At 43.4% G+C, this 14157-nt stretch overlaps 2 non-coding genes across 2 annotated transcripts; both read left to right on the top strand.

Annotated features, from left to right (window-relative positions):
• Positions 1-11556: 11556 nt before the first annotated feature.
• Trnaf-gaa lies at positions 11557-11629 on the top strand. Its single transcript has one exon. It is a non-coding gene; the product is annotated as a tRNA-Phe (tRNA).
• Positions 11630-12356: 727 nt separating this feature from the next.
• On the top strand, positions 12357-12430 carry Trnai-aau. Its single transcript has one exon. It is a non-coding gene; the product is annotated as a tRNA-Ile (tRNA).
• Positions 12431-14157: the final 1727 nt, after the last annotated feature.

The following is a 14157-nucleotide window of genomic DNA, read 5'->3' as shown; positions in this document are numbered from 1 at the left end:
GCTGCTATTTTATAGTTGTCTTCTTCTATTGCTGTCTGTGTCCCTTGGACTTTCACCAAATGGTTTTTCTAATAGCAGTTCTTTAACTTCATTTTCCTGATGTGGGTGGGCATCAGTCTCAATCATAAGGCACAGTAATACTAAGAGATAGCTCCAAAGATCTCTTGTGCTCTGCACATACCCCTCCATACCCTTCAGGGGAGTAATAGTCTAAGTGCCTTTTGGTGTCAGGGTAAATCACTCTAGTCAAACCAACTGCCTTCTTGGCCTGTTGACTCGGAGGTGTAAGGAGACCAAAGTGACTGGGTGGCTGTCTTAACAGGTCAGTGGGCTCATTATTACACATCTTTTTTTTTTTTTTTTTTTTTGGTTTTTCGAGGCAGGGTTTCTCTGTGGCTTTGGAGGCTGTCCTGGAATTATTACACATCTTAAGAGAAGCATTCCTGCATCAAAAGTTAAGATTCCAAGCCAGAAGAACATGCAGCTGTGGGAATAGGAACCACAGCTCTGTGAGTGGGTCACTAGGAGTCACAGTGAGTCATACCATTTCTATTTTTATCTGTCATGCTGGGTCTTGAAATCCTGGTTGTGGGTAAAACACACCAGATGCTGACCCGGAACACACACTTCCATCTAGAAAGTCTTATACCAGTCTCGCAAAACATCGACTCCCAGCTGGAATCACCCTGTAAACCAGCAGCTTCAGGGTAGTGGGGAATGGATAAGGCCAGAGAATTGACAAGTATGAGCCAGTTGCCAAACTATTTTAGTGGCAAACCAATTCTCCAAGCAGAAGCACGGTATCTAGAATATCAAGACAGCAAACAGGTGCTCCCTAAGTCCACAGGTGCGAGTTTTGGCAGAAGCACTACAGGCAATTGAAGGTTAAGTTTGTATCCATCCACATTTACATCAGAAACAAAAGGCTTCCCTTCCCATGACTGAAGTGGACAAATACAATCAAATTTGATATTGGGTAGCCGATGATACAGGGACCCCCAAGTCATGGCAAACAGTTGTAGCGGGCCATGCATCTCCAGTACAAACTAATGTTAGAGAAGCAGTGGACAGAGGGGAAGATGTGCAGGGATTTCAGACATTTCCTGTAGTAGAGCAAGGAAAATCTAGTTAGGATACATATGCCAATACCATTTAAACAGCTCAAGGAACTAAAAATGGCTTGTGTTCAGTATGGACCAACTACAGTTTTACCCAGATGCTGATAGAGAATATTGCTATAGAAGCTTTACCCCAAGGAGATTGGAAACAGATAGCCAAAGCTTGCCTATCAGGAGGTGACTATCTGTTGTGGAAACCTGAATTTGCAGAGCAGTGTCAGGTCATAGCTGAGAGAAATAGAGCCCAACACCTTCCCGTTTTTTATGATATGTTTGCTGGTGAAGGGCAATACAAAGATACAGATCAGCAGCTAGGTTTTGAGGTAGCAATATATACACAGGTTGGCGCAGCTGTCAAGAGAGCCTGGAATAAGCTTCCAGCTGCTGGAGCACAGACTGAAGACTTGACAAAAATCATTTCAGAACTTTGTCTCTAGGCTAATGCAGGCATCATCCAAAATAATGGGAGATGCAGAGGCTGGACTCTTGATTGTTAGCCTGTGAGAATGCTAATGCAGTATGCCAGATCATGCTAAGACCTTATAGAAAGAAAGGTGACGGCCGGGCGTTGGTGGCGCACGCCTTTAATCCCAGCACTCGGGAGGCAGAGGCAGGCGGATCTCTGTGAGTTCGAGGCCATCCTGGTCTACAGAGCGAGTGCCAGGACAGCCTCCAAAACTACACAGAGAAACCCTGTCTTGAAAAAAACCAAAAAAAAAAAAAAAAAAAGAAAGAAAGAAAGGTGACATAGATGAATTTATTCAGATTTGTTCAGATATTGATCTGGTATACACTCAGGGCTTAGCCATGGCTGCTTTTTTACAAAGGACTTCAGTTAAGGATATGTTATTCCTACAGAAAAATCAGGCTCAGGGAGGAAAAAGGCCACAAAGCATTCTGGAAGTTACCATTGGATGTGGTCAGAAAGGGCACCAGGTCGGACATTGTCCTAACAGAGAAATAAATAGGGAATCTGGTTTGTGTCCGAGATGCAGAAGGAGAAAGCACTGGGCAAATGAATGTAAATCTATGAAAGATGCCCAGGGGAATCCCTTGCAGGGAAACTACCTAGGGTGTCTGCCTCAGGCCCTGAGACAAAATATGGGGTCATTCAGCAGCAGTTCCCCCCACAGGGAGATCTGTTCAGGACCTCTGCAGAGCCATGGCAGGAAGTGCCGAACTGGACCTCTGCTTAACTGCCTACACAGTGTTAAATCCAGAGATAGGGATGCTAGCTCTTCTCACTGGTGTTTATGATCCTTTGCTGAGTGGCACTGTAGGATTGTTATTAGTAAGAACTAGCACAACTATGCAGGGAATTTTTGTTGCTCCTGGAATGATGAATGCTGATTTTGAGGGGGAAATAAAGGTTATGACTCATTAACCAAATGGAATTTCAACAGTAAAGGCAGGCCAGAGACTTGCTCAGTTGATTTCACTTCCCTAAATGAAAACGAAGAACCAGGTTAAGAGAGTTAAGAGAGGGAAATCTAGGTTTGGTTCATCTGATGCTTATTGGCTACAAGCCATTGATCCACAGCACACAGAAATCACCTTATATATAAACGGCAGGAGCTTTTCTGGCCTCCTGGACATGGGCAAGGACAGATATGTTATCACAGCCAGTCAATGGCCTTCAACATGGCCAACAAGAGTGACCATTACACAGCTGCAAGGAACTGGTCAACTCAGAATCCTGAGCAGAGTAGCAATGAACTTGCTTGGAGGGATGAAGAAGGTCATGAATGGACTTTTCAGCCATTCATTGTTCCTTATTCACCTGTAAATTCATGGGGTCGATGTTATGGCCCTAATGGGGGTATGTTTATATAGCCCCAATGTAGTTGTTACAGATCAAATGTTCCAACAGGGATTGTTACCCAATCAAAGGCTAGGTGAGAAGAACAGGAAAGAATTGATCTTATCTTTCATAGTGTGAGACATCCCAAAGCAGGATTAGGGTATTTTTAGCAGAGGTCACTGAGAAGCCTGTACTTCATGCATACCCTATTATATGGAAAAGGATTGACTCAGTATGGATAGGTCAGTGGCCTCTATCAGAAGAAAAAATATGAGCTGCTCAGCAGTTAGTGCAGGAACAGCTGGACAGTGGTCATATTGTGCCTTTTGATTCCCCATGGAATTATCCTATTTTTGTAATTAAAAAGAAATCAGGTAAATGGAGATTAATACAGGATTTGAGAAAAGTTAATGAAACCATGCAGTTGATGGAAGCTTACAGCCAGGGTTGCCTTTTCCTGCAGCTATACCAAAAGATACCTATAAGATTATTGTAGACTTAAAGGATTGTTTTTATACCATCCCTTTGGCTCCTGAACACTATCATAGATTTGCATTTAGTGTTCACCAGTTAATTTTAAGGAACCCATGAGTAGGTACTATTGGAAGGTCTTGCCCCAGGGCATGGCTAACGGCATGACACTGAGCCAAAAGTTTGTGACTCAAGCTATATAAGTTGTTAGAGATCAATTTCCACAGGTCTATATTGTTCATTTTATGGATGATATATTGCTTGCCCATAGGAGTGAAGATGTTTTGCTTGCAACATATGGACAGCTGCAGCAGAACCTTGCAAAAACATGATTAGTAATTGCTCCTGTAAAGGTGCAAAGACAACCACCTTTTCAGCATTTGGGACACATGTTATATCCTAAAGAAATTAAGCCTCAAAAATTAGAAATTAGGAAAGATAACTTGCAATCTTTTAATGATTTCAGAAGTTATTGGGAAATATTCAATGGTTACATTCTTTTTTAAAGGTACCTACTGGTGATTTGAAACTTTTAAGTGATATTCTAAAAGGAGATAGTGATCCCAATTCACCTAGACAGTTAACTAAAGAAGGTAGACAAGTTCTCCTGCAGTTGTGACTATGCAAAACCATGGGAAGCTTACATACATCTTAAAAATGTTCAGTGTAGCCGGGCATTGGTGGCGCACGCCTTTAATCCCAGCACTCGGGAGGCAGAGGCAGGTGGATCTCTGTGAGTTCAAGGCCAGCCTGGTCTACAGAGGGTGTTCCAGGACAGCCTCCAAAACCACAGAGAAACCCTGTCTCGAAAAACCAAAAAAAAAAAAAAAAAAAAAAAAAAAAGAAAAATGTTCAATGTATTAAGGAAAAGAGCTTGTATAATTTTAATGTTGCAGCTAAGCTGCACTGTAAGAAAGAGAATACAGTGGTTAAGAGAATACTCCTATTCTGCACTGGGACAATAGGAAGAATGCCATGAAGGCAAGACCCTACTCAACAAAGTCTCAAACTTGCAAAAACATAAAATCATTTGAATGGAGAGAGCCTAACCTCCAAATTCCAAGAGGTTTTCTATTCCTGGAAAGCCACTACGCCAGCACACAGAGGTTCAGGGAACCTAGGTACATCTTGAACTGGCAGGAGAATGTGGTAGCATTGTCCATATGATGCTGGTTTTAAAGTCATGAAAGATGCGAGGTTGAGGAGGACCATGAAATTTTTTTCTACAACTTCAGAGAACCACCGAGGTCAAACAATGTGTAGAGTCTCTGAAAGGATGTTACTGAGAGACGCTGTGAAGGAGATCCTGGGATGTTGAAAACGCCAGGGCCATGGGATGTCTGTCAAGGAAAGCTGTAGGTATAGAGTAGAGCAGGAATAAGAGAGAGGCTTGTGTGCTACAGGACTCAGAGCTGGAGGTGCAGGCTATTCAAATTCACTGGAGCTCAAATGATTCTGCCACAACTCCAGATGCTATACATGGAGCTGCAGGATTTGGTGCTTTCTGTGCTGGACTTCGCTCTTACATTGGTTTCATCTTTCTTGCTATTCACTCATTCTTCCCTTTTGGGATGTGAATGCTTATTATGTGCCATTGTATATCAGAATTTTGTAATTTCATTTTGATTGTATAGGATCTTACAGAGTTAAGAGATTGTCTGGATCACAGAAGTGACTCTGCTCTAGTGCTTTTGAACAGTGTTGGGGAATTAAAGATGATAGAGACTTTTGAAGTTGGACTGAATGTGTTTTGCCTTAGAAGATGGGCATAAAATTTTGTCGACAAATAATATGTTTGGGTGTCAAGTTGACAAGGGTAGAATTCTGATAGTTAAATCTTTTCTTTTAACTTTTTATTGATTTGTTGTGGATTTCACATCATGCATCCCAATCCCACTCATCCCCTCATCCCTTCATATCCAGCCTCTGGCCTTGCAGCCTCCCCCAATGAAATAAAATATAATAAAAATCTCATCATGGAAACAATAGCATATCACATTTGCAAATGTTCATTGCAATGAGTCATTGGTGCGATTCAAGGTTTCTGGCTTCTGTTACTCTATCAGTACTGAATCCTCACTGGGACTCCTCTCTGTGTCATGGAGATCCTTCAGCTTTGGATCTGCAAGACCAACACCTTTAGCAGTCCAGCAGTCAGTTTGTAGATAGGGTGGATTTTGCGGTGGGTCCTGGTTCTGGGCCTGAGTGGTAGGTGAGGGTCAGCCCATTAGCTTTCCTGCATCCTCACCACCAGGGCAAAGTCTGCAGCATTGCTCTGTTATACTCACCTAATGCCACAGGCACAAGGAGTAGGGCCAGTTCTCTCACTCTCATGGCCGTGGGTCGGGGCTCACTTGCACCCACACCACCAGTGCCAACTCTGCTGTGCTGTGCAGGCAAGGTATGATAGCTAAATCTTGACTGTTAACTTGACAGAATCTAAAATCACCCCCCCCACACACACCCCCAACCCCCGAGACAGGGGGGTTGTCCTGTATTGCTTTGGAGCCTGTCCGGGAACTTGCTCTGCAGACCAGAGTAGCCTGAACTCAGAGATCAGCCTGCCTCTTCCTCCCAAATGCTGGTATTAAGGGCATTTGCCACCAACACCCTTCCTAAAATCATTTTGAAAGCAAATCTCTGCACGTGTTGAGACATAACTTCCTCAGAAGACCTTATCTCCTAGACCTCCCCCAAACAGCTGGGAACCAAGCATTTAAATGCCTGGACTATGGGGGACATTTCATTAAAAACATCATACCTTATTGGACCTGTTGCAGACCCTTCTCCTTTTCTGGGCATCATCGAGATTAGCAGTTTTTCAAGTTACTAGATCATGGCCAGAGTGGCACACCTACACAAGGATGTGCCATCCCAGATGCAAAAGGGACAGCAGGCATTGAGCTTCCTTTTTGGTTCTAGGAGGATTAGGTGCAACCCTTACTCCACCTCTTAGGTTTTTCTCAACATGGATCACACCACCAGATTCCTAATAAGATTCACTAAATTTTGCTTGGGCTTATTTCCTACTATCTGATACACAATATCTTTGCAAAAGGTATATTTCTCATTCATCTCTGTGCATGCCTTTAATCCCAGCACTTGGGAGACAGAAGCAAGCTGATTTTTGTGAATTCAGGGCCAGCTTGGTCCACCTAGGAAGTCCCAGGACAACCAGCGGTGTTACACAGAGAAATCCTATCTCAAAAAACCAACCAACCAACCAACCAAACAAACAAACAAAAAAGTGGACACCCTCAAGTGAAACCTGTCTCAAAAAAAAGAAGAAAAAAAAAGAAAAAAGAAAAAAACAAAAAAAATCCCAAACAAGAACAAAATAAAACAAACAAAAAAATTTTAAAATCCTGGCACCTGCTGGGCGTTGGTGGCACACGCCTTTAATCCCAGCACTCGGGAGGCAGAGGCAGGCGAATCTCTGTGAGTTAGAGGCCAGCCTGGTCTACAAGAGCTACAGAGAAACTCTGTCTCAAAAAAAACCAAAATAAATAAATAAAACAAAAAATAAAAACCTGGCACCATATATGGTGTTATATATGCTAGCGACACTGACCAAATCCAAAGAGACCATGTAGAAGTTAAGTGGTCAGAAAAAACGATTCTCTGTTGGGAGACATGTGGCTTAGTTTCTGATCAGTATATATGAGTGCTTGTCCATCGGGTCTTCAGATGGGGCAAAAGTCCATGGGAATAGTCTCACTAGGCAAGGACCAGTGACTCTGGGACAGCACAGAATACTGCTGGGACCGCACAGCTTGCACATTCTCCTCTCTCTTATAATGATTGATGTTTCTCTTGGTGGTTTTATTTTCATTTGTCAATCATGCCTTGGATAGATGTGATCATTCCTGGAAACCCCATTTTTTCTTGAATATCTTCCACTAACATTCTTTGGGTATTAATGCTGTAAGAGCAAGGTAAACTAGAGAGGATGGAGTTAACTCCACCCTTAGAAAAAGCCACCTTAAGAAATTCCCTGTGTGGCAAAAGGCTGATTCAGTTTCAGCCAAGGAATCATAACAGTTCCAAGGAGCACCCAAACTGTGCCTACCCTGCTCAATGACCCCATCTGGGTGGTCAGGCAATGACTAATTTTGGTAAATAACATCTTGCCACAACTGTCCTTGTGGGCAACTGTTAGTAACAATTTTGAAATTCCCCTAGCCCCCATGTCAATGAATCTAAAGGTCACCTACTGTTACCCAATCCTGAACAGCCAAGGCACGTACCTTCCTGCTTGTGTTATTTTCCTTTAAAAACCCCTCACAATTGAGGCCAGGCACCTTTTTCCTGAAGTTGCTGTGCTAGTTTTCTGGACAGGGTCCCTGCCAAGGTTTGTAACTTAACATTAAACCTTATGCGTTTGCATCAGTGAGTCGGCTCCTTGGTGGTAGTTTTTGGGGTCTTACCAACTTGGTATAACAATGCTTCTCAGGTTTCTTGTCTAGGGATGCCAGCTGTCACTTCAGATCCTGGGAGCTGTTCTGATTCAGTGCTGAAAGGATCCAAGGCAGATCACCCCTATTTCTATAAATAAGTTTTGAATGGGATTGTTGTTCTTGAAAACATGTGCCTATTATTACCTTTTAGCTTGTAAAGAGAGGATGTGCCTGGCTTGATTTTTGGCCAAGATAGCAAAAATGATGTATTGTTTTTATTTTAAAGATGTTTTGATGTAAAAGTTGGGAAAATATTTGACATATTTGTTTTTGCTAGAGGTTAACATTGGAGGATGGGAAAAGCTTGCTTGTTATTATGGAAAAACATGCTTGTTTTGATGTCCAAATAAAGATGGCTGGTATTCAGGGCCAGCCACTTGTGTGAAAATCATCTGGTCATACAATTCATTTCATCTTGCTGATGCCCCTTCTCCAGCCCAGGACCTGAACCCAGGCTGCAGCTGGACTGCGGCAATTCTTATGGTTCTGCAGACCTGGCCAAATGCTTGCAGTAAGGCAGCTCATGAACTTCAGTGGGGAACTACAGCTGTTCAGAGGGGAAGTAAAGAAGAGAGTAATGGAATATGTGTGAATAAATATAGAAATGGGCCTAGGGAGGGGTCAGGGTGAAAAAATGAAATAAAAGGAGGAGGATATGATTACCCCTAAAGTATGGAGAAGATTTTTTGTTCTTTTTTGAGACAGGGTTCTTCTTCGAAACAGTTCTAGCTGTCCTGGGACTTGCTCTGTATACCGGGCTGGCCTCGAACTTACAGAGATCCACCTGCCTCTGCCTCCTGAGTGCTGGCATTAAAAGCATGTGCCACCAACGCCTGGCTAAAAGCAAAATTTTGCAGTTATTTTTATAATCATGGGAAAAGCCTATGTTACGGGTTTATGGTCAGACAGTCAATATACTCTGAAACATCTTGTGGTCAGACAGTTTTCAGAACGATGGAAACAATTTGCAATGTGTAATTCACAAGACTATTGAGGAAGGACCAGTCAAAAAGTGACCTCTAGCTAAGTATGCAATTAAAGTTTAACATTGTATAATTAAAAAGAAAATGGAGCCAGATGTCCCTTAACAAGAGGAGAAAGGGCGAGGGAGAGCAAGAGAGGAACCCAAGAGAGGTAGCTAAGAGACCCTGTGTAGCCAAAATGGCTGAGTTCTGTGGTGATCAGGCTCAGGGAAGGGAAGGTGAGAGGGAGAGGTTTAGGGTAGAGGGATGAGGAGTGCTGGGAGCTATTGAGTAAGACTTGTCCCAGGTTTCTTTGAGAGCTAACACAGGGGAAAGAAGTAGGGAAAGTGGGTTAATGGGAACAAAGTATAATAATATAGAGTTTATATGCCCTCAACCCTGGGAAAGAGTAATTCTACCCCTCTCATCAGTCTTTAATTACTTGTAGTCCTTCATCCAGGGGTAAAGCCCAGTGAGATTTCCCCCATCCATGTCAGCATGTCAACTGGTGTTGTCACTCTTCAGGTCTCGTTTAGGTAGCCATATGGTTGAGAATTCATGGATGTAGTTTCCCAACCCCAGTCCACATTTCAGCAGACTTCCTGGCTCTCTGGCTCTTATCATCTTTCCAATTTCTCTCCACGATGTTCTGTGCCTTCAGTGTAAGGATTGTGTGCTATAAATGCATCTATTGGGGTTAGGCACCCCACAGTTGAGAGGGCCAGGGAGCCAGACCAGAGCCATGACAGGTTTCTAATAGCTCCTGCCAGGGACCAGGCCTTAGTTTACTGGAGGTGACTGGAGCTGAGCAAATAGTTCTTAGGGAAAACCACAATTCAGGGGTAACCAATCAACAGGTGCCCCTTGACCTTCTGTTAGCTTAGCAGATGACCACAGTCTCCTGGTAGCTAAACATAGCAGCATACTGTACCCTGCTGTTGGAAAGCCCCTATCCACTAAGCCACGAACCAATCCTATAGCAACCCTTAAACTGCTTGTTTAAAGCCACCAGTCAGTCTCTCCCCCCTGTGTGTGTGTGTGTGTGTGTGTGTGTGTGTGTGTGTGTGTGTGTAAATCAAGCTCTAGCACCAGCCATGAGAGATCTCTTGAATTGTTGGTCAGGGAAATCCAAGAGACACCCCCCCCACTCCTAAACAATCTAGGTTATTGTTGTTGCTCTTGGCTGCCTTCTAGATGTTGAAGATAAGTGCCTATGGCTGAAAACAGCTTTTGTTAAATAATTTATGGCTCTTGGGAGAATCACTATCACCCCATGTGTTATAACTTGATTTACACACACACACACACACACACACACATGCACACTCAAACTCAAACACACACCCATGCATGTGTGTGTACATGCACACACACATTGTATGTCATTTTAGGTAAACATAAAATAATATGATCCCTATGTAATATGATCCCTATGGTTTTTTTCAAATGATCTTAGTCTTATTTATTGCTTCTTTCCCAGCTCCTTCTGGACTGACCTCTCACCCCCTTCCCAACTAACACTTCCTCCCCAGTTTTTCACATGCCCTCCCTTCTCCTTACCTGTTTCCTGCTAGTCCCCCTTTTAGAGCTCCTTTCCACAGTTGTTCTTTAAGTAAGCAGAAGATTATATTTTCAGCAAACACAATTTTTGTAATGGAACATCCATAAAAGGAACTACAGACTGTGGAAAAAAGGAGACAGACAGAAGGACACACAGAGAGACCTGGTCAGAATGGAGAGACTCAGAAACAGGGGAAACAAAAGCGTATTCCAGAAATGTTGGGGACTAGACTGGAGACTGCCCAGAGGTGATGGGATGTGGGTATTTTGCCCCTCAACTAACTAGAGTCAAGTCAGGCAAATCAGGTTTAGGACTGGCAGGGCTTTGGTTGGGGCTGTATTTCGGGAACTGGCCGCTTGACCTACCACCCCCATCCCCATGTATGCACCTTGCTAAAGGATTTTGAGGTATCATGAACTCCCTGTGATGTGTGACCTAGGAGAAAAACATCTCCAAAAGAAAAACTAGCCCAAGAGTTAAATTGTATAGCTTCAAGGAAGGCACAATAACAGGGAGGAGATAACATCTGTTCAGAAAAATTGTTTAAACTGGATCACATCTGGGACCATGTCTGTTATTTTAAACTTTAAAAATCTTTGTGGTTGAGCGCAAGCTAACTGATTTTCATTGGCTCCAGTATTCTGCTTGCTTTCTATTACTTGCCCAACAACAAAATTTGTATAAAAGACTAATGTTTTCTGCAGACGGGGCATGCATTTGTCTCCTAAGAAGTGCCACCTGGTCGTGGCATTTGGCATTTCTTCTCTCCTTGAGTTGGCCTTTGTTTCCAGACCTTCACACCTGTAATTTCTGTCTAGTGTCCTTTACTGACTTGTTCTCTGCTTCTGCATTTGAGGAATATAAACAAAGTTGTGCCGTTAGTATACTGCCTTGGGTCTTCAGACCCTGCAGTTCTCCTGACTCCAGCTTTTGACTTTTTCCTCTCTCTGTCTCTGTCTCTGTCTCTGTCTCTGTCTCTGTCTCTGTCTCTGTCTCTGTCTCTGTCTCTGTCTCTGTCTCTGTCTCTGTCTCTGTCTCTGTCTCTGTCTCTGTCTCTGTCTCTGTCTCTGTCTCTGTCTCTGTCTCTGTCTCTGTCTCTGTCTCTGTCTCTGGTCTTCCCCCTACCCGTAGTCCCTAAGTGAACCCTCTAGAGCCCTGATGTAACTTGTCAAACCCTAGGAGACAAGCCGAAATAGCTCAGTTGGGAGAGCGTTAGACTGAAGATCTAAAGGTCCCTGGTTCGATCCCGGGTTTCGGCAAAACATTTTCTTTGCTTGACACTTTGGTAAAGCTGAATGACTGACCCCATTATATAACAATGAGCTGTGTAACTTTACTATCGTGGAAAAGGTCTTTTGAAAATCCTCTCATGTCCACAAAACTAAGCATTTTTTTCAGTTTCCAGTAATTCCCTGAAGGAAAATAAGAAAACAAAACAAAAACAAACCAAAAATCCAAAACAGTGCTTCATTCTTGTGAAAGTAGATGCTACTAAATGCATGTAAAAGATTCAGGGAACGGAGTCTGACTCAGAGGTAGTGGTCCTATATGCTAGGTTCTCTGTTCCATGTCTAGCACCACCATGGAAAGCCACATCCGGTTTCCTATGTTCTGTGGGGCAGCCTCAATTCCAAGACTAGACGCTAATGTGTACATCTCTTTTAGAGAATCCATTCCTCAACCCCACGAGTCTCTGAGTATTTGCTTTGAACCAACTTTAAAGAAACAGATAATAAATATAAATGCTTGAGAAGTTTTCCATTTTCAGGCTTCGAGAAGTCAAACAGCGGATCATGAGAGCATTTTCCGGAAAAGCTCATCCACTGTTAAAACTTTTGGTCTGAATTAGTTGCTGAAGTATTCTAGGTTCCCTTGTTTAAATATGTGAATATAGCTTTAAAGGTTTGGTAAAAATAAAAACTTAGTTTTAATTGCACAGATGCAAAACCTCCTCATGTGATTTTAGTTATCGTTTCACCGCAGCGTGGCCGGTTAGCTCAGTTGGTTAGAGCGTGGTGCTAATAACGCCAAGGTCGCGGGTTCGATCCCCGTACGGGCCAGTTGTTTTTGACTGAGACCCAGATCACAATGTTCATTCTGCTACTTAAAAAATAACATGACCCTAGCGTGGTGGCCCCTTCTTTAAATTCCAGCGCTCGAGTTTAGAAGGACCTCTGAGTTCCAGGACAGTCAAAAGAAAAGAATAAAGCCTGTTGTCTGCGGAACAAGATCACCCGTGATTTTGAAGTGTATCCTGGTTGAGCTTCATTGTGAAGTCCTGGTGTTTTAGAGGGAATTGGGGGTATAAAATTCTTTTCTTTTAATTTTTTTTTCAGTATAAAAAGGGGAGCAGACTCAGGAATGTGAGAGAGGCAATAACACCCAGAACGATTTTTTTTTTATTTAAAATCTATTTTTATTTTTAAGACAGGGTCTCACCTAGCTAGGACTGATCTTGAACTGACTGGGTATTCAAAGCAAAGTCTGTCTTTGAATTCCTGATCCTTCTACTTCAGTCTTTCAGCCGGACTTACCTTTTTTATTTTTCTGGAGTAAATAAACACTGGGGTAAATAAAGCCCGCACAGATGAGGCTTCCAGGCGGCTCTCGGGAAGGATCTTGGTAGCTGTAGCTGTAGCCTGAGCTAGCTGGAGGCCCGCTGGGCTGATGTGATCTGCAGGACCCTGTGGGGTCTTCAGGACCGCGGAGGTCCCTGGACGTTAGAGTCCGCGATACCTCTGCTGTACAAAGACCTAGCCGAAGTGCAGAACGAATGATTCTTTGTAGCAGCAGCATAGGACTCCCTCTTACGCGGCTCGTACTCTGGTGTAAATGCTTGCACAACCTTGTCTGTGACACTCCAAGAGTTAATATCTATTCTCGACTGCCTTGTGAGGTGTGAATGGCCGCTTCTGTGTTGGATCTTAGTGCAGAGCCCATTAAATGAACCCCGCCTTGAGCCTGCACCGGAGCGGTGACCTGAACACCGAACTGTCTGCTGGAGGCAGCGCTTAGCTTCCTTTGCCTTACCTCCATCTAGTAGTACATTAGTAATCCCCAAACTCTCTGTGAAGAGGAAAGACAGGAAATCTATTCCCAATCTAAAATGCTCTTGGTATAACTTCAGAAAATTCCTCTCATTTGACAATAACTTCAGCCACCAGCATCCTCCTCCACTCTGGCTGAAGCAGAAAATTTTTTTCTCGCTTTAGCTGCACACTCTGAGACTTGCTTTTCGCGAACCCTCGCCTTCCTCCTTCCTCACTCCCTTCCGGGGTAGTTCTTGTGCCTAAGTCTGTGCCCATCTCTGGGTAAGATTGAGGAGCTGAGGGTCAAGGATGGGAACCCGCGAGGTCGACCAGGTCGGTGGTCAAATTGAGTCTCGCCGGCTCCACTGAGGCCAAACCGCCAGTGTCCTGAGTCCCCACAGTCGGGCTTGTATCAACACTCCTCAGGGAGATGTCCTGTTCCTTTTTGCAGTGCCTATTTCTAGAGAATGAGCTGTGCAGGAAAGGAGTGACCATAAGTGAGAACTCTTTCCAGTGGGAAAAAGTACTGATGGCAGCAGATAGGAAAAAGTTCTTTGTATAGCTTATTTGTTTGTTGAGATCTAATCTTGAAACTAATGATCCTTCTGCCTCTGTCTCCCGAACGCTGGCATTTCTGGCTTGCAACCGGGTCGCTGCTTTAGGGTATTTATTTAATGTGATTTGTATTATTTTAAAGTTAGTGTGCAAAGCAGTTAAGTTTCCTTGTGACATTTTCATACAAATATCATTATACTGTG

The sequence above is a fragment of the Mesocricetus auratus genome, unplaced genomic scaffold, assembly GCF_017639785.1.
Source record: "Mesocricetus auratus isolate SY011 unplaced genomic scaffold, BCM_Maur_2.0 Super-Scaffold_100013, whole genome shotgun sequence".
NCBI lineage: Eukaryota > Metazoa > Chordata > Mammalia > Rodentia > Cricetidae > Mesocricetus > Mesocricetus auratus.
This window is presented reverse-complemented; position numbering and strand designations above follow the sequence as displayed.